We start from the raw sequence: 20,000 nt of genomic DNA on the forward strand, positions 1-20,000 counted from the left end.
CACACACTAAATGCACTTTTCCTAAATCATTTTTTGTACACAGTCTAAATACAAATGCAGATGCATGTATTTGTTTCTCTTCTCTTTAATGTGAAAATTCCAAAAAATAAAACTAAATGTAGCAAAGATTTGAAATATTTTTACTCAAAGCGACATTTTGACAATTTCCTTTTCAAAATAGAAAGGAAGACTAAATGAAACTTTTGAATATCGAATAGAAAATTATTTCGACACTTCAAATATCAACAAATCAAATCAAATACATGACAATAAGTTCAATCAACTATCCAGGGAAGGAAGACTCAACGACACTTCTCTTTTTGACACAAAATGACAGTTACAACACTTTTTGTACCAAGACGACTGATCGATTTAAGCAACTTTTCGACAAAGGATCGTAAATGATGGAAAAATACATAAAAAATTCTACTAATCCTAATCAATGGAGGCTGATCTATCTAATGTAAGGATGCTTCAGTAAAGAGGTATTGTTCATAAGTAACAAAACAACTAAATAGAGATGAAAACAAGGACAAAAAACCCAAATTTCAAGAAGGGAAATAGGCTCAATCAATCATTGCACCTAGGCTTCACAGAAACAAGGATGCATCGCACTTTTCAGACTCAGGAGGAGCGATGCATACTGGCAGATAGTGACAGATAGTGCGATGGGCCAGGGAGCGCAACTGAGATGGGTTTTGGCTCAAATTTGCAGCTGATTTCAGTGAGTTAAGCTGAGCTATGATAGACAATAAAAATCAAAGTATAGAGGTATGATCTTGGGAGGTTACTGAGCTACCACAAGGGCATCTAGAATGTTTGTAAGTCAGATGTTCAGTTCATAAACTAAACTAGAGATTGACTGAAGCAACATTCATCTACTATGCAATTGCAGAGCAAGAGCAGTTCGAAGGCTATCTGGCTAACTTCAGGCTCCATTTATAGTTTATAAAACAAACAAAAATAACCAACAAACATCTATTCTATCCCCAGTGGAGTCGCCATTTTGTTTCCAGGAAAACTAGTGTCTTTTCGATCGACTAGCCCTCTAGGATTGGCAGTTATCCTAGAAACAAACAGATTAAACCAATTTGTGATTTCCTCAATGTATGATAGATAAGAGAGAGGCAAAGGAACCAACCTGGATCTTCCTCTTAACTCCTTGCTTGATATCTCTTCCCCTTGACAGAGCTTGCACCTCTTCTCCTACTTATCCCGCTTAGTGAATACCTGTAGAGACAAAGTGACAAAACACCATCCAAGCATCTTGATCTATTATATCATAAGCATTGAAAAATTAGAAATACAATGAAAATACAATAGCATTCACAAATAACAACATTTACAAATACATAATTGTATGGAGGAAAACTCAAAGAAATTTATTAAAATAGAAGGGAGAATTACAACCTAGCTGTCTGATCCAGCATCATCCTACCAGCATCAAAGCCCTATTCACCTCATGAAAAGCAAGATCACCCAACAATACAATGCTCTTTCTCAGATACAAACTATCAACACCTCCTTACAAATTACCAAATTCCAGCCTCTAGATCTCTCAGATGAGTGATCCATTTATAGATGTATGCAAGGGTGTGAGTCATCTCTGGGTTTTTGATTAGTGTCATTCCACTTTTTTTTTTTGGTTCCACTTGGAGATTTCTTGGATCTCTTACTCATCCCTGGGTGAGTTCAGAGAGGCAGGTGTCATAGGAGAAGTTTCTGGAAGATTCCATGAGCATCCACTTAGCAAACTGTCATGGAAATTTGTCCACCCTCACTCATTACACCCAACAGAAGGCCTCTTCAGTATGCATCACACCTGGCTAGTGTAGAAGTTAGTATGCATCCCACCCTGTCAGTGGAGCAGTCTGTATGGTCCTATTTTGGCCATTTCTGGATGGTGTTTCAGGTGGAACTTTTGGGGAATGATGTAATCAGTTGACCAAGACCTTTTAGGGTATGAAACAACACTTTTAGGGGTTAAAGAGCCCTAGTTTATCGACATATAAGATTGGGGTTGAAGTGCCCAAATATGTCTATAACACCTAGCTCCACCCTGTCACCCTAAAGTGTTCTTAGGACACAACCTACCCTAGCTGCACCTTGTCACCCTAAAAGTTTCTCTATCTCCAACCTAAAGGAGACTCCACTCTCTGGCCTTGCACCGGCCTGCCACCGTACGGAGAAAGATACCACTTGCCCTAAAGAGTCCAACCTTCTGTCACCATAGTGAACCATGTTTCATATATTTTCAAACTGGATCCACCTATGCTCAAAATGAATACAAAACAACCTATAATACAATCTCTCATCAGTTAAATCTATTTGTTCTCAATCTATACATCAGACCCTAGATTCAATCAAATATGCTTTTGCAACAAATCTATAATCAACAAATAATGTTGCTTATTATACCATCAAACCCTCCCATATACATCAGTGCACTAAATGACATCAAATATGATCATCATTATTCATTGGTCGAAGTTTTGAACCCTCTAATGTGTTTCATCCCCAGGACCAGGATCTTGGTCATGAGGATGAATCACATTAGAGGGTTTAAAACATCAACCAACAAATAATGATGATTTGATTAATCTGAAAGTAAGTTTCAAAAAATAATATGGATCAAAATAGTCTGAGATCAGACAACAAATTAGTTGATGGAACCTCATTATAATAAATCATTCATTGTTTACATAATCAATCTCAATAACCCATGTATCCAATAAAAAACCCTAATGATATATGATCAACTTTGGTAGCCAATCTCAAAATTTCTTATCATCAAGCCTTATGAGACTAATTTCTTCATCGACATCAATAACTAGTACCAAAAAAAAAAAATTCCTCAATAATAAGCAATACCCAATTATTAAAACTGGCTATCATGTAATGCTTCACATAAATCATCACTCCGACTACTTCTAATAATCCATAATGACAATCAACAACTTATATTAACATTATAACTCTCAAAAACATATTTGTATCAAATCATAACATCAAGCATTGACAATAAACATGAATGAGATCAAACCCTAACAACATACTTAAAACCCTAACTCTTCATACTTATAGTGGGATCATACATTCAATCTCATCAACAATACGTATTATGAAGCTATCAAGAGATAGAAAATACTTCTTCCATTTATAAACCCTAGTAGCAAAATATTTGCCACAAAATCAATGACTGCTCACTATGGCACAACAACAACATATGACATCATTCAAACTATCAAAACCTTTGTGACACAACCCTCAACATACATGGGTCTCTCATGTTCATCAATGATAACAAATATATCACTTTCCCTTCAAATATTACCCAATACAATTATAGAAATATATATTTGTGATCTCAGACATCAAACTCCTGCATCATGCACACATGAAAATAATCTTTGCGCTTCATCAACATAAACATGAGAATTGAATTTCAATCTCAATCTATATTCACTACAAAATTCATTAGTCACACTATTCATTAATTAAGATAAAGGGTATATCAATCAAAAATAGTTATCCTCCAATGTTGCCCCAAAAGTAATTTTCTCTACACATTGTTCTAAAATCCATGCGCTAAGCCCACAATGGTCCTACAAAAATTTGTTCACAATCTTATTTCATCCATAGCCAAACAATTATAATCAAAATAAATCTTTGCCAGGGTACTAATTTCTGTGCACAACGATTCCATAGAAACAATACTACGTGATATGAACGCAATTCTAAACCTCTGTCACTATGAATCATTCTCCTATATAAGAGTAGTAAGTAAGGTCACAAGAATAAAGCAATACATGATCCAGGTGGCTCTAGAAAGGTTCAAAACTCAAAGTCCTTGGATTTTTTCGAAACTAGGACCAAAACGTAGAGCTCTTCATTCTATTTCCAACGGCTCAAACAAAACTCAAATTTGACTTTGTAAACTCAAGATATGCGTAGTCAAAGTTTTGGTCAAATTGTCCCATTGGCTAAATTTAACAGAGCACCAATTGAATTTGGAGGTCCACTAAAATTTTATGTTTCACTAAATTTGGTAGAAGATGCTAAATTTGGTGGTTATTAACTAATAGACAAAATGGCACTTAATGAGTTCTTATAGGAGAATTTATTATGGAGAGACATGCCACTCTAGTTAAGGGATTTTTCCTTATATTAACAAAGAATACATCATGTACTCATCATCATCTTGTAACATTAAATGAAGCGACCTCCCCACTCTTGACACCTGGCTCGAAGACGTAGTCCACCCATGGTGAGCTCTATTATCAACTTATGTGTGACCTTAGATTTTATGGTTTCCTTTATGTTTCATCTCCTTTAAATTATGCACATGTGGTTTTTCATACCCTTTCACATGAAATTCTACTAACATCACATAAGTAAAAGATCTTGGTTAATTCTAGTAGCTGAGAGAATCTAGATTAATACATTTATTCAACCTTGTAGATTGATCAAATATGAAACATATTTTTCCTTAGCAAGTGTTGAGCCTCAAAACTCCCCTTTCCTTAGCAACTTTTCTTTCCTCTTTTCTTTGTTTTTCCAGGAAGAAAATGCATCCCTATCATCAATAACTAGTATACATTGCCTTAAGGAAAACATTTTAGTGATTTACATGTTATGGTTTTATGTTTTACTATTTGAATAAGTTTTGTATTTTAGCTATGGAACACAGCCTATTCTGCAGCTAATCAGCTATTCCAAAGTTATCTTAATGCTTTGACAGGTTACAACTGTCAAACGAGGAAACCGACTACATGGGCAGCTTGGAAAACATCATGACATGGATCGTGTCCTATTCACCTAGCCCAAGTTGACAAGGAAGATGGTACAAGACTTTGGTCAGTGGAGAAGTCAAACATAGAGACCTAAGGAAAACAAGACTCTGTTTTGTACACATTTCACAGTGATGGGGTCCAAAACAACTTCCTGAGCCCATGGACTTCAACAACCATTTGTGCAACCAAATCCAAGAGCCATCACCTTAGATTTATGTTTCCAGCAACCAAGGAAGAGAATTTCGTGTGCTTGTCTACTACATGTTTTTTGTTGTAGCTTAGTTTTCACCATAAACAGTTGTATAATTTCCTTATAAATACCTGTGTGAAGAATGCAGAACCAGTTCGAATTTGCTCATGTATTAAGCTCAGACTACTATTTTGTAATTTTGAAAAACTCATTCTCTATTTTTAATATGAAGACCATGTGTTTTATGGATATCTAAAATCTTTTTTGGAGTTTTGATTGAGTACACATAACTTGAGCAGTTGCGAAGGGCCCCTACGCTGACTAAGGTTTCATTTCATTTTGTTGTGTCTTTTATAGTTAAATTGTCAATTCACTATTTATTTCACAGTGTTCATAATAATTTCCATACTAACCTTGTTTATAATGCAGTCTTTATCATTTTCCTACTAACGCAGAATAGCTTCTTTCAGTGCAGAATAGCTTCTTTTTGTCTAATTTCTTTCTAGTTTCTATCAGTAGTTAGAGGTTGAAATACAGTAGTGTAATTTAGTTTATTTCATTTACTGTTTCACTATTCTTTAATTTTTCAGTTAGACTGATCAGTACCGTTACAGTTCTTGTCATTTTATTACTAGCTTAGTGACTCATGGTGTAGATGAATGTTTCTAAAAGGCCCTTCTAGTTGATAACTCATCTCAAAATAAGTGGTTGAATACTTCATTCATGCAATGAGTCTTTTCTGCGTTTCTGCATTTATCTTCTCTTAGGATATTGAAGTACAAAATTCCTCAAAATGTCATCCCAAGGGGGTTTGTCTTCCAAAATTGAGAGGCAGAGTAACTAAGTATTTCATTTAGTTTTGTTGCAATGTCACTTTCAGTTTTTCACTAAGTTTTATCTTTGCAATAGAGTAAACAGTAGTTATAATCTCACTTTCAGTTTTAGTATTTCATTTTAGTTTTTTTTCCATAATAGGTAGTTGTAATTTCACTTTTAGTATTTCATTTAGTCTTGTTTCTATAAGTGATTAGACAATAGTTGTAATTTCACTTTTAAGTTCTTTTAGTTCATTATTTTGAAACAATGATAAGAGCAGAAATAGAAACATTGTTTTCATTTGTTGATTAAACTTTACTTCCAAATCTTGCTTAAATCACTTTTATTCTTCATTTCATTTCTTTAGATTCTTAGCAGAGGTAGATTTAAGATTTTGTTAAGTACACTGTAAATCATTAGGGATTAAAGGATCAAAAACCCCAAAACAATATAAAACTCAAAAACATTGAAGTAAGAAGGGTCATCTAGCACATATAGTGCACTACACTTCATCAGTTTACGACACCCGGATTGATAATTTATGTAGAGAAATTTAGGACACTAAATTGACCAAGCATTTTGGCATCGTTACTGGGGAAGTGTAACTAGGTAGCCTTATCTCTTACATTCAAAAAAAAAAAAAAAAACAACAAAACAAAACAATTACATGCATAGAGAAAGAGACTCTAGCAGTAGATTTATAGCTAGGGGCAGAAGTTCAATTCCCACAACTCGACCTACTCCACCAAGAGTTAGAAAAGACACACTTCCATCCCAAACTCATACTCCCAGCCATAGGATTCCTGGAATTCAAGGGGCGGAAACTCAATCATAAGATTCTCCTACTTCATCTACTAAAATAGTCCTAGGAGAGAATAATTTTGAATCTCCAATAGCAGGGATAACCATTTTTACCTCCATAGGAGAGCCTATTGTATTTGAAGAATTAGAAATACCTGGTGAGGAAGAAAAAGTAGAAACTCTCTCCCATAGTCCATTAATATAATAACCAGAGGAGGAGGGAATAACCTTGCAAGATGAGCCCTATACTGACTCTGAAGAAACTATAATGGCAAAAGAAGAACAAGATGGAGAATTGTCACTATTTGGAGGAGGGGGTAGAGGGAGAGGTAGAGGAAATAATGGGGGAGTTAGAGGTAACAATGGAGGAGGCAAAGGAAATAGGGAAGTATATAACTCTTTCGGATTTCCTATAGTGGATGAGGAAACACATACCACAATGAAAAATATCTCACCATCTGTTCTCCCAAATTTATATGGTTGAGAAGTGAGGACCCTGAAACATTTTTGTTTGAGTTTGAAGTCTTGTGCCAAAATTATGACTATCTAGAAGACTCTCAAAAACTCAAATTTTTTCCTTCAACACTAAAAGGGGCTTCTTTGAAATGGTTAATGGGGTTAGTCACTCAATCCATTAGAATGTGGAATGACATGAAAAAGGCATTTTTGGATAGATACTTGGATTATTGTATGCCTACCAATCATAAAGATGAGGTCTTCAAAATGATGCAAAGAGAAGATGAAAACTTAGAAGATTTGATTGAGAGATTCAACTATAATTTGAAAAGAGCAAAGATGAACTATTTAGATGACGAAACTTTGAAGGCTCTTTTGTTAAAGGCCATTAGAGATGAGTGGATAGATATCCTTAACATGATAGGGAAGGGAGATATCTCTCAACTTCCACTGAGTGACATAGGAGAACTATGTGTTCATCTATCAAGAGGGAAATCTAAAATAGGAAAAGGGCCAAGAGGTCCTTCTCTTTTTAGACCAAACAAATCTACAACTAGATCTATAAGTAGGGCAGAAATTAGCAATATGCTTGATGAGTTTAAAACTGATATTTTAGGGAGCCCTAATGAGCAACTAGACACCCTTAAAATTCAAAACAAGCAGAAAACAGAGGCTGATGCTTTAGCCATTTTTTGTCCAAAATGGAGAAAGAAACATGCTCTAAGGGAATGCCCTTTAGATGCAAAAATTGTAGAAACTTGTATGATCTATTTGGAAAGCCATGAAACCAAGGGTTGTCCTTCAATCCCAGGTCTTAAGGATGTCTTTCAAGAGGAAACAATCCCAAGTTCTACAGAACCTCTTTGTTTTGTTGCAAGAAGACCTTGGCAGGGGCCACAAATCAAAGACTTAACAATCCAATGTATCTTCAGCCCCCACCAAACTAGAATTCTTGGCAGAAACCTTGGCCTCAACCTCAATTTCAGTATGAATCTCAACTGTGGGTACAAGGAGTAAAAAATCCTTATGGGATATTTTCTCAATATTATCAATACCCTCCATCCTATTAGAATTATCCTCCCCAACAAAATTAGTGACAAAATCAACAACCACAACTTCAAAATCAAAACCCTCAACTTTCATTACGATTTCCACAACAACCTCCACAACAAAGTCAAAACCCTCAACTATTACTGCCATTTCAGCAGAAACCAAATCAGCTACCTTCCCAACCATTACCAAACCCCAACAATAAAAACCCTCAAAATACTTATATGGTAGAAGGACAACAATTTCCAACTTATATGATTACTCCATTAGATCTTAACGATGTTCAACTAAGATCTGGTGGGATATTAGAAAAGGAAAGACCTTCTGTATTTATTCAAGAACAAGACACTTCCAAGGAATATTCTCTGTGAGTCAATAAAAGTTGTGAGGAAACATCTCTCCAAAACAAAAATATTGAAAAAGAAAAACAAAAAGAATCAATGAACACAACTCCTATCATTGAGCAACTAGCATCTGCTTCTACACCTCCTTTTCCCAAGAGATTTCAAATTGATAGAGGGGTAGAAAAATAGATCTTGCTGCCCAATTATGATTTTCTAAATGAATTGAAGAATGTCTGTATCAAAATTCCTTTATTACAAGCCATTAGATAAAGTCCAATTCTAGCCAAGACAATAAAGGAGTTCAGCATCAAAAGACTAGGAAGAAAACCAAGAGAAACAAAAAGAATTCACCTAGTAGGAAAGACAGCAGACGTAATGATGGGAAAAATTGCCATGCAGAAATATGCGGATCCAAGAATTCTAATTGTCAAGACACATATAAATGGAATTGAAATTCAAAATACATTAATTGACTTAGGGGCAACAATAAATATCATGAGTCGAAAAACTATGGAGCAGCTTAAACTTCCCAACCTTCTTTACACACCTACCTTACTGCAACTTGCAGATAGATCGGTAATCAAACCAGATGGTGTGCTAGAAGATATTTCAGTCTCCTTAGATTCTTGGGAATATCTTGTTGATTTCATGATCCTAACTCCCAAGAATAATCTAAGAGGACACCCACTCATATTAGGAAGACCTTGGCTGGCCACAGTTGATGCTTTAATTAGTTGTAGATCTGGTGACATGTATATTTCTGATGTTAATTCAACAAAGAAATTTACTTTGTATCCTCCAGCAAAAGCAATCACAGAAATAGATGACAAGGAATGGATTGATGATTAAGATGATATTCAACCTCTCTTTACTATGTCAGAAATTAGTGAAGACAGACAAATTTTGAATACATTGGAAAATTTTGAAACATCTTCAAAATATGATCATGCACAATTTCAAGAAAAATCTAATGTTGAATACTTGTCATCTAGGCAGATGCCTCTCTATTCTATGGAATAGTTTGGTAGCTCTACAATTGAAATTTTTCTAGGTAGGACATTTAACATCAACAAAAACTTGGAGAAACTACAATAAGAAGAGCTAACCAAAGCATTACCAAAACATTCTGCTGCATTTGCATGAGAATACACCGACATGAAAGGTATTCATCCTAAGACTTGTATCCATCATATCTATATTGAGGAAAATAGTAGACCAATCAAACAACCTCAGAGAAGAATGAATCCAAATCTTAGGTAAATTGTGAAAGAAGAGCTCCAAAAATTACTCAATGTAAACTTCATTTACCCAATTTCAAATAGCCAATGGGTTTCTCCTTTGGTAATTGTGCCTAAAAAGAATGGTAAATGGAGGGTGTGCATTGATTACCGAGAATTGAATAAAGAAACCCTTAGAGATCATTTTCCTTTACCCTTCATAGATCAAGTATTAGATACATTAGCAAGTAAGAAGTATTTCTCATTCTTGGATGGTTTTAGTGGTTATAATCAAATTTAGGTAGCGCCTGAGGATCAGAATAAAACCACATTTACTTGTCCATGTGGAACTTTTGCCTATCGAGTACTTCCTTTTGGGTTATGTAATGCGCTTGTAACATTCCAAAGAGCAATACTAGGAATCTTTTTTGATCTAATACATGATTTTGTAGAGGTATATATGGATGATTTTACAATCTGTGGAAACACATTTGAAGAAGCTTTGGAAAATTTGGAAAAAGTTCTTAAAAGATGTAAAGAAACAAACCTTTCACTAAGCCATGAAAAATGTTTTATGATTTTTATAGAAGGTATTGTTTTAGGACATCACATTTCAGGAGATGGGATTAAAGTTGACAAATCTAAAGTTGAATTCATCTCTAAGTTATCAATTCCAAGTTGCCAAAAGGATGTTAGAAGTTTTCTAGGATTTACAGGATAATATAGAAGGTTTATAGAAAACTTCGCTAAAATAGCGTCTCCACTCTTCAAATTGCTTATAAAATATTGTTAATTCAATTGGAATCCTGATTTCCAACTAACATTCGAAACCTTGAAAGAAAAAATTTCTGAAGCACCTATTTTAAGAGGTCCAAATTGGAAACTTCCTTTCCATATTTCCACAGATGCTTCAGATAGAGCTATGGGATCTGTATTGGGAAAAAAGATTTGATTCCTTATGCCATTGAATATACAAGTAAGAATTTGACTCCCACTGAGTTGAATTATACTGTGATTGAAAAGAAATTTTTAGTTGTTGTTCATGCAATTAACAAGTTCAAACACTATATAATAGGCTATGAAACCTTTGTTCATATAGATCACTCTATAATTAGATATTTGATGAATAAACCTATTACTAATGGTAGAGTTACAAGACGAATTTTACTTTTGCAAGAATTCAACATTACTGTGCTAGATAGACTTGGAAAACAAAACACAGTTGTTGATTTCTTGTCCAGGATTCAGAATATCAAAGAAAACTCTCCGGTTGAAGATAATTTTCCTGATGAATATCTTTTTGTAGTAACTACTCAAACTCCTTGGTTTGCAGATGTTGCTAATTACTTACTTACAAGGAATTTACCTTCACATTTGTTTCCTAGAGAGAAAAGAAACATTATTCAAGAAAGTGCAAGATATTCGTGGATCACTAACGAATTGTATAAAACAGGGGTAGATCTTATAATCAGAAGGTGTGTCAGGGAAGATGAAATGCCTGATATTCTCAAATCATGTCATGATGAGCTCTGTGGTGGACACTTTAATGACAAGAGGATAGCCTATAAAATCCTTTCTTTAGGATATTATTGGCCATCCATCTTCAAAGATGCTAAAGAATATGTCAGGAGGTGCGACAGCTGCCAAAGGGTAGGGAAACCTGCTCCCTCAAATGAAATGCCATTACAAACTCAGGTACTTATTGAACCCTTTGAAAAGTGGGCTTTAGACTTTATTGGACCAATTAATCCTCCATCTAAGAAGAAAAAGTATATATTGGTATGCACTGATTATGTCACCAAATGGGTAGAAGCCAAAGCATTACCTTTTGCTAACGAAAAATCTATAGTTAATTTTCTTTTTGAGGACATCTTTACTCGTTTTGGTGTTCCAAGAGAAATTGTGACAGATCAGGGATCTCAATTCACATCCAACATGATAGAAAAGCTTATGGAGGAGTACAAGATCAAGCATAGTAGATCAACTCCTTATCATCCACAAGAAAATGGTCAAGTGGAGTCTATAAATAAAGTGATTGAAGGAATTCTCACCAAAACTATGCATCTACGTAGAAGAGATTGGGAAGAAAGGCTTCCTGAAGCCTTATGGGCCATAGAACTACATGGAGGAACACAACGGGACATAAACCCTATGAACTTATTTATGGGAAACAAGTCATGTTCCCTATAGAGTTCCAAATCGGAACTTTCAAGATGGTAGTCCAGCGGGAGATGGAATTATCAGAAGCTCAAAAACATAGGCTGGAGCAATTAAATGAACTTGATGAAATCAAACAAGAGGCAGTTCAAAGGACTGGTCTAGTACAACAATAGAGGGCTAAATGGCATGACAAATACATCAAGAACAAGAAGTTTCAAGAAGGAGATTGGGCATTGTTATTTGATTCAAAGTTTAAAAATTTTCATAGGAAGTTTCAAACTCATTGGCTTGGGCCATATGAGATTGAAAAATTCTTCATTAATGGAGCAGTGAGGATTAGAACAATAGATGCAAGTCAAACTCCTCTTCTTGTGAATGGTCATTGATTGAAAATATATCAAAAACCAATCCCAAAGGAGGGGTTCATCAAGATCTTCCAAAACAATTCTGAAATGAAGTTAGTGAAGAAGAATCCTTCTTCTCCACCAACTTAATATTTATTTTTCCTATCTAAAGAAAATTAATAATAATAATAATAAAATAAATTGTATAAGGTTGAAAATCAATCACTGATTGGCATGCTTATACAAAAAATATGGGGTGAAAATCAAAAGTTTCTGACACCCTATATTTTCCATTTCATTTCTGAAAAAGTGGTGACAAAAAGCCACAGTCACTCTACATTCTGTAAAATTCATTGTCTCATTTCATTTCACTCTGATTTACTTTTACAGTTTCACTTCATTCCATTGCCATATTTCACCAATAATTTTTTCTTTTCCAGCATTTCTTTCATCTCCATTTTCATTTATCGTCTTGTCTTATTTTCACTTACATAGCCATTTCCATTTCATTCATTCCCATATTTTACTCTCTGTTTCACATTCTGCAGCTCATTCCATATTCTGCAACTGGTTCCATTCCGTAGTTGATCCTGTTTTGTAGCTAATCTGATTCTAGAGCAATAGTTTGATTATTAGTCCAAGCACAAGTGACCAGTCCATAATAAAATCTTGTATGTAGGTAATTGAAAAAAAAACAACTTTGAAGACCAATCATGCCTAAAGCACCTATGGAGCAAACATCAAAATATTAGCAAGTGGAAGGTAAGGTTCCAAAGGTAAAAACAAAAATTTATTTCAAAAATCAATTCAAAAACATAAGCTTATATAACATGTATGATCACATGTCTCCTTGATTAATCATTATGTGATTTGACCACCACGATGTCTACGCCATATCTTCCGTCTTCAATGCCAAATGGTCCAATAATTCCTTCATAACTGATCTCTGCTTTAAACTCCATAACTCGTACTTAACCGGTCCTCCACAGCTACATTTGTTAACGGTCAGGTTAATGACGTGACCTACCTATATACGACTCTTCAAACCCTGACTGTTTATTATTACATGCCAACTCTTAAGTTTTTCTCTCATATTTACATAGCCACTTTGTGCATACAGTCACTCTATTTCCATATACTTTGTGCATACAGTCACTCTGTTTCCACAGCTTTTGTGTATACAGCCACTCTGTTTCCATATATTCCATATATACAGTCATTTTGTTTCATATTCACGGTCATTCTATTCCCATATATCATTCTGTTTCCATATCCATAATCATTTTTCATTTGTATACATGGTCTTCTTATTATCATATACACAATTATTTCATTTCTTAGATAGTGAGAATAGTTTTAAAGGGTAGCCCATAATAGAGGTTATGGGGCTTATTGTTAGAACTAAACCCATAGGGGTAAAATACATGGAGGGTTATCCACAGCTGAAGGGAATGTTATAGAAGGCTGGTTGGTTGTGTTTTATTGAAAAATTCAACGGTTACCATAAGGAAATCACTAAATCCCTTGCCAGGTCATTTGATGGAATGGAAGTGGAAATAGGTGACAATAAATTTGCAATTACCAAGTCCTTCATAGCTGAAGCAATGGAACTCCCAAGGCTAGGAGAAAGGTGGTTTAAGAACAAAGAATTTCATGATGAATCCTAGAAGGTGATTCTTAAAAATCCAAGTATGGATGTTTCAGGTTTTACAAAAGGGATTCCAATCTCTGCACTCAAAAACAAATGGAGTAGCATGTTGTTAATACTGCAAAATTTATAAGATGCGAAAGGAGGTTTGGATCTATGTATGCTTATCATATAAGATTGTTAATGAATTTTCTAGAGAATGGAACCCTCAATCTTCCCTTTTTCCTTTTAAATAGTCTGAGAAGAATGGCAACTAATGTTCAAAAGAAAGTTGAATCAATAGAAACCACTCTATATCACCATGGACTAGTGAAGATTTTAGTTGAATTTCATTTGAGAAGTGTAGGAAATACATGGGAGGACTTACTGGTAAGGAATTTCTTCCAAGATGCTCTAGATTTCTCTGAAGGAAGTCATGTTAAAAGAAGTAGGAGAAAGATGACCAATCTCACCATCCAAAACACCCCTGAAACTTCAACACAAAAAAATGATGAAGAAGAACCAATCTCTAAAAAATTAACAGAGATCAAAAAGCAGACTAAGCAGAGGAGAAAAATGAAAGAAAGGGTTGAAGAAATCCACAGGGATATTCCTGAACCTTCATCACCTAAAGAGGATGAAACACTGCTTTCTGAAAGACTAATCAAAATCAGAGAACATATCAAGAAAGATAAAGAGAAAGGAAAGAGGAAAAAGGATACAAAATAAGAAACCCTAGGCTTCCAAAACTTGAGAAGTTCCAGACTCCGAGGAAAAGTGAAGAAGGTGAAATCAAAAGAGGCCTAGTTTATAAATTTAGAGGAAGAAACTCCAGCTCAGTCCCCTAACAGTATTCCATATGAACAAAGTCCATAGAACTCTCCTCTACAAAATTTTGAAGGCAGCCAAAGAAGAGCTTCTCCTGGCATTGATCCAATACAACAACAAATATATGACTACATAGAGTCATTAGAGAAAAAGAGTACATCAGTAGACCTAGGGATTTACGCTAATCCAGAGCAGCCTACCACCACACAAGAAACTCTAATCAGCTCTCTCAAACAAGAGATCTATGAGCTAGAAATTCTGAACAGGCACATCCAAAAAGAAAATGAAAATTTGAAGGAACAGAATAAGGTGGATAGGGTTATTCATGATAACACCATGCTACACTTGGGTTTATGGCACAAGAAGAAAGAAAAGCTAAAAAGGAAAGATAAGAATTTGAATAGGGCACTAATTGACCTCAAGTACATATTTCTCATGAGGAAGCCAAGGATGGTAGTTGGTGCAAAGAAAAGAAAGAATAGGAAGTTGGATGTGTTGGCTAAAGTATCAGAACAAATGCAGTAAGAGGAGGAAGTTCACAATTTTAATTGCAGGGGGACATGCAATAAACTTGCAATGGGGGTATGTTGAGCCTCAAAATTGCCCCTTCCTTAACAACTTTTCTTTCCTCTTTTCTTTATTTTTCCATGAAGAAAATGCATCCCTATCATCAATAACCAGTAAACATTGCCTTAAGGAGAAAATTTTAGTGATTTACATGTTATGCTTTTATCTTTTGCTATTTGAATAAGTTGTTGGCTTTTAGCTACGGAACAGGGCCTATTCTGTAGCTAATCGGCTATTCCACAGCTATCTTCATGCTTCGACAGGTTATAGGTGTTAAACAAGGAAACTGGCTACATGGGTAACTTGGAAAACATCATGACATGGATCATGTCCTATTCACCTAGCCCAGGTTGACATGGAAGATGGTACAAGACTCCTATCAAAGGAGAAGTCAAACGTAGAGACCTAAGCCAAACAGAACTCTGTTTGTACATGTTTCACAGTGATGGGATCTGAAACAACTTCCTGGGCCCACGGACTTCAACAGCCATCTGTGCAATCGAATCCAACAACCATCACCTTAGATTTATGTCTCCAATAACTAAGGAAGAGAATTCTATGTGCCTGTCTGCTACGTGTTTTTTTCTGTAGCTTATTTTTCTCCATAAAGAGTTGTATAATTTACTTATAAATACCTGTGTGAAGAACGCAGAACCAGTTTGAATTTGCTCATGTATTAAGCTCAGACTACTGTTTTGTAATTTTGAAAAGCTCATTCTCTGCTTCTAATATGAAGACCATGTCTTTTATGGATATCTAAAAGTGTTTCTGTAGTTTTGATTGAGTACACATAACATGAGCAGTTGCAGAGCGCCCCTGTGCTGACTAAGGATTCATTTCATTTTGTTGTGTCTTTTATAGTTAAACTGTCAATTCACTATTTCTTTCACACTGTTCATAATCATTTCCATAACTAACCTTGTTTATAATGTAGTCTTTATCATTTTCCTACTAACACAAAATAGCTTCTTTCAATGCAGAATAGCTTATTTTTTTCTAATTTCTTTCTAGTTTGTATCAATAGTTATAGGTTCAAATACAATAGCGTAATGTAGTTTATTTCATTTATTGTTTCACTAGTCTTTAAGTTTTCAGTTAGATTGATCAGTACCATTGCAGTTCTTGTCATTTTATTACTAGCTTAGTGACTCATGGTGTAGATGAATGTTTCTAAAAGGCCTTCTAGTTGATAACTCATCTCAAACTAAGTGGTTGAATACTTCATTCATGCAATGAGTATTTTCTCCATTTCTACATTTATCTCTTCTTAGGATAATGGAATATAGAATTCCTAAAAATGTCATCCAAAGGAGGTTTGTCTTCCAAAATTGAGAGACGAAGCAATTAAGTATTTCATTTAGTTTTGTTGCAATGTCACCTTCAGTTTTTCATTAAGTTTTATTTCTGCAATAGACTAAACAATAGTTGTAATCTCACTTTCAGTTTCAGTATTTCATTTTAGTTTTGTTTCCATAATAGGTGGTTGTAATTTCACTTTCAGTATTTCATTTAGTCTTGTTTCTATAAGTGATTAGACAGTAGTTGTAATTTCACTTTTAAGTTCTTTTAGTTCATGATTTGGAAACAATGATAAGAGCTGAAATAGAAACTCTGTTTTCATTTCTTGATTAAACTTTACTTCCAAATCTTGCTTAAAGCACTTTTAGTCCTCATTTTATTTCTTTAGATTATTAGTAGAAGTAGATTTAAGATTTTGTTAAGTACATTGTAAATCATTAAGGATTAAAGGATCAAAAGCCCTAAAACAACATAAAACTCAAAAATGTTGAAGTAAGAAGGGTCATCTAGCACATATAGTGCACTAAACTTCATCAGTTTACGATACCCAGATTGATTTAATTTATGTAGAGAAATTTAGGACACTAAATTGACCAAACAACAAGTGAATATTCTCTGTGGATACTTCTGCAATAAACCTTTGTGTGTTCTGAATAGTGTGATAGGACCTCTAGTAATTAAAGCTTACAAAAATTCCAAAAGTGTTTAACAATATCAATCGACCAAAGAACAAGTTTTATATTAAATCCACGCACTGCCTAATCAAATCTATGCCTTAGCTGAACATTAAACATTTTCATTAGCTAAAACATGATGCACAGAAAGAAACCTTCAGTGGCTAGAGTCAAAGAGACCTTCAAAACCGATTACATTTAATGGATCGATCTAAGCTAAGGAGTAAATATAATCTATGATCTTTAGTTTTCATGCATTATGAAATGAAAGACAAAATATATATGTATTTCCATAAAGATAACTAAAATAATAGTTGCATCATCTCCTTGTGCTCTAATACATTCAATCCTGCATCTATAGCTTGTTAGGGAAACATATACTCTATTTTGGCAATGTTAAATTTTGATCGCAATGAATAGATCTATTTGATGTGCATTGTTATTGGGTACATTAGAACTGTAACATAAATGCACTTACCCAAACACACTCATCATGTGCATAACAAAACATACATATCTCACATTTAGGTTTCATATATTATACGACCAGTGCAGTGCCAAAATTATCCATTAGAATAACTACAACTGCCAACAATGTCAATGAACCAATAGTTGCTTCAACGATACTTCATACCATGAATCATAATGAAACAAAAATTAGAATTAATTAGTAATACTATCGCTAGTCTAAAATGGGAAATTATTGGCTAGGTGACTAAAACGGTTAGCCACCACAACTTTTCCAAGTGAAATACTACAAAAAATGAGCAATCTTAAGTGACCAAACTAAAAACGACGAACATAAATCACTAATTTAGTCATGGGTTAAAATATGTGACTAGCTAATGAGTAATACAACCAAAAATGACTAACATGAATGACTAATTTAGTCTAAGAACAAAAATACAACTACATAACAAGTACTACAATAATATGAATAAGTTTTTTTATGTTAGTTATCTTGATTGTGTCGAGAAATCTAAACTTACAAGTGATAGGGGATTGAAAGGTTGTTAAAGATTGGTTGAAAGGTTATCCTTCCTTAAACACTTCTTCATCCCCACATGGTGTATAGGTGAGCCAACTTTTCACTATTTATCTCTAATAATTTGTAATTTTAAAAATATATTTTTTAATAAAAAACATTATTATGTATTTTTTTAAAATCTATTCATTGAATTTAATTGGATCTAGTTCCAATTTGAAATTAATTTGAAGAGTTGCATTTTATTTTTTAAGGCTATAATATTAAAAATAATCACTTTAAATTCTTATTAGCTAACCTAGATCCATCTTAACCCCGGATCTATCAAGAGTCGAGAGGGATCGAATCTCTCGAGGTGAAAACTTTTTTTTTCTAGTGCAAAACTTGAGGAAATGTTTGCACCTTGAGAGATTGGATCCCTCTCGGCACTTGATAGTTATAGGGTTAACATGGATATAGGTTGGTTATATAGTACTATATAATGTCTATATTTGTATTTTTGTCTCTTTTTTATTCCCTCTCTCTATCTCACCCCCCCAAACATACACAAAAACACTCTCTCTCTTCCACTTCTCTATATATCTCTCTCTTCCCCTTCTCTCCCTCTCTATCTATTTCCTTCTCTTTATTCCCTCCCACTCTCATCTCTCCCTCACTCTCTCTCCATGGCTCCCTTGTCACTCTGTCTCCCTCTCCACCTTTCTCCCTCTATGTTTTTCTTATTTCCTCCCTCTCCTTCCCCCTCTAATTCCATCTCTCTCCCCTCATCTCGATCTTCCTTCCTCTCTATCCCTTATCCCACACCTCCCTCTATCTCTCCCCCCAAAATCACTATCCCTCTCTATCTATCTCTTCCATCCAACTCTGTCACTATCTTCCCCCTCCGTGTCCTTATCCATATCTATGTCTCCATCTCTCTCCCTACCCCTTCTCTCCCTATCTCTATCCTCTCCTCTTCTTTCTCTTCACTCCTACCCTCTCTCCCTCACTCTCTCTCCATCTCTCCCTTGTCACTCCTCTCTCTCCCCACATCTATCTCTCTATGTATTTGTTCTTTTCTCTCTCTCCCTCCCACTCCGACTCCATATCTCTCTCTTTGTCTCTCCTCTCTCTTCCTTCCTCTCGCTCCCTCTCTCTCCCACCTCACACTCCCCCCCCATCACTCTCTCTGCCCTCCAACTTTTTTACTACCTCCCTCCATCTCTCTACCCCCTCCCCAACTCTCTCTTAAATTTGATCACATTGTATTATGTTTAAGAAATTATCTAAATTAAAAAACCTTAATTATTTGCAAAATATTAAACCTATATTTTGGATCAATCATGTCAAAGAAAATAAAATAATGAAAAAATTTAAAAACATATTCACTATATTTAATCTATTATAATTAGTCAATTTGCGTGCTCTCATCCCTTGGATCCTTAGCTAAGATGATCTCTATGGTTCTTTATATATATATATATATATATATATATATATATATATAAAGAACTGATCCATCTTAACTTAATTTTATTAAAACGTTAAATTAATTTATATGGGAATATTTTTAGTAGTCATGAGGGTTTAGATATATAGATTTTCCCTTTTATATTCAATTAAAAAAGTGTTGTAAAATTAAATTAAAATAAAATATTTTTACTATGAAATAAGTTATGGTTTTTTGGCATGTGGTATTGATAAGTCATGGTATTGGCCCATGGTATTGTAACAAAGACAATTTACAAGTTAATATCCATGGTAAAGTGAGGGTGAATATCCATGGTTAACAATCTTGTCATATTGTTATAAAATATTTTGATTGTGAAATAATTTATGTTTTTTGGGCATGTGGTATTGATAATCCATG

This window comes from Pinus tabuliformis, chromosome 6 (genome assembly GCF_031772625.1).
Source record: "Pinus tabuliformis cultivar Carrire ecotype Pingquan chromosome 6, CPIR1, whole genome shotgun sequence".
Classification (NCBI taxonomy): Eukaryota; Viridiplantae; Streptophyta; class Pinopsida; order Pinales; family Pinaceae; genus Pinus; species Pinus tabuliformis.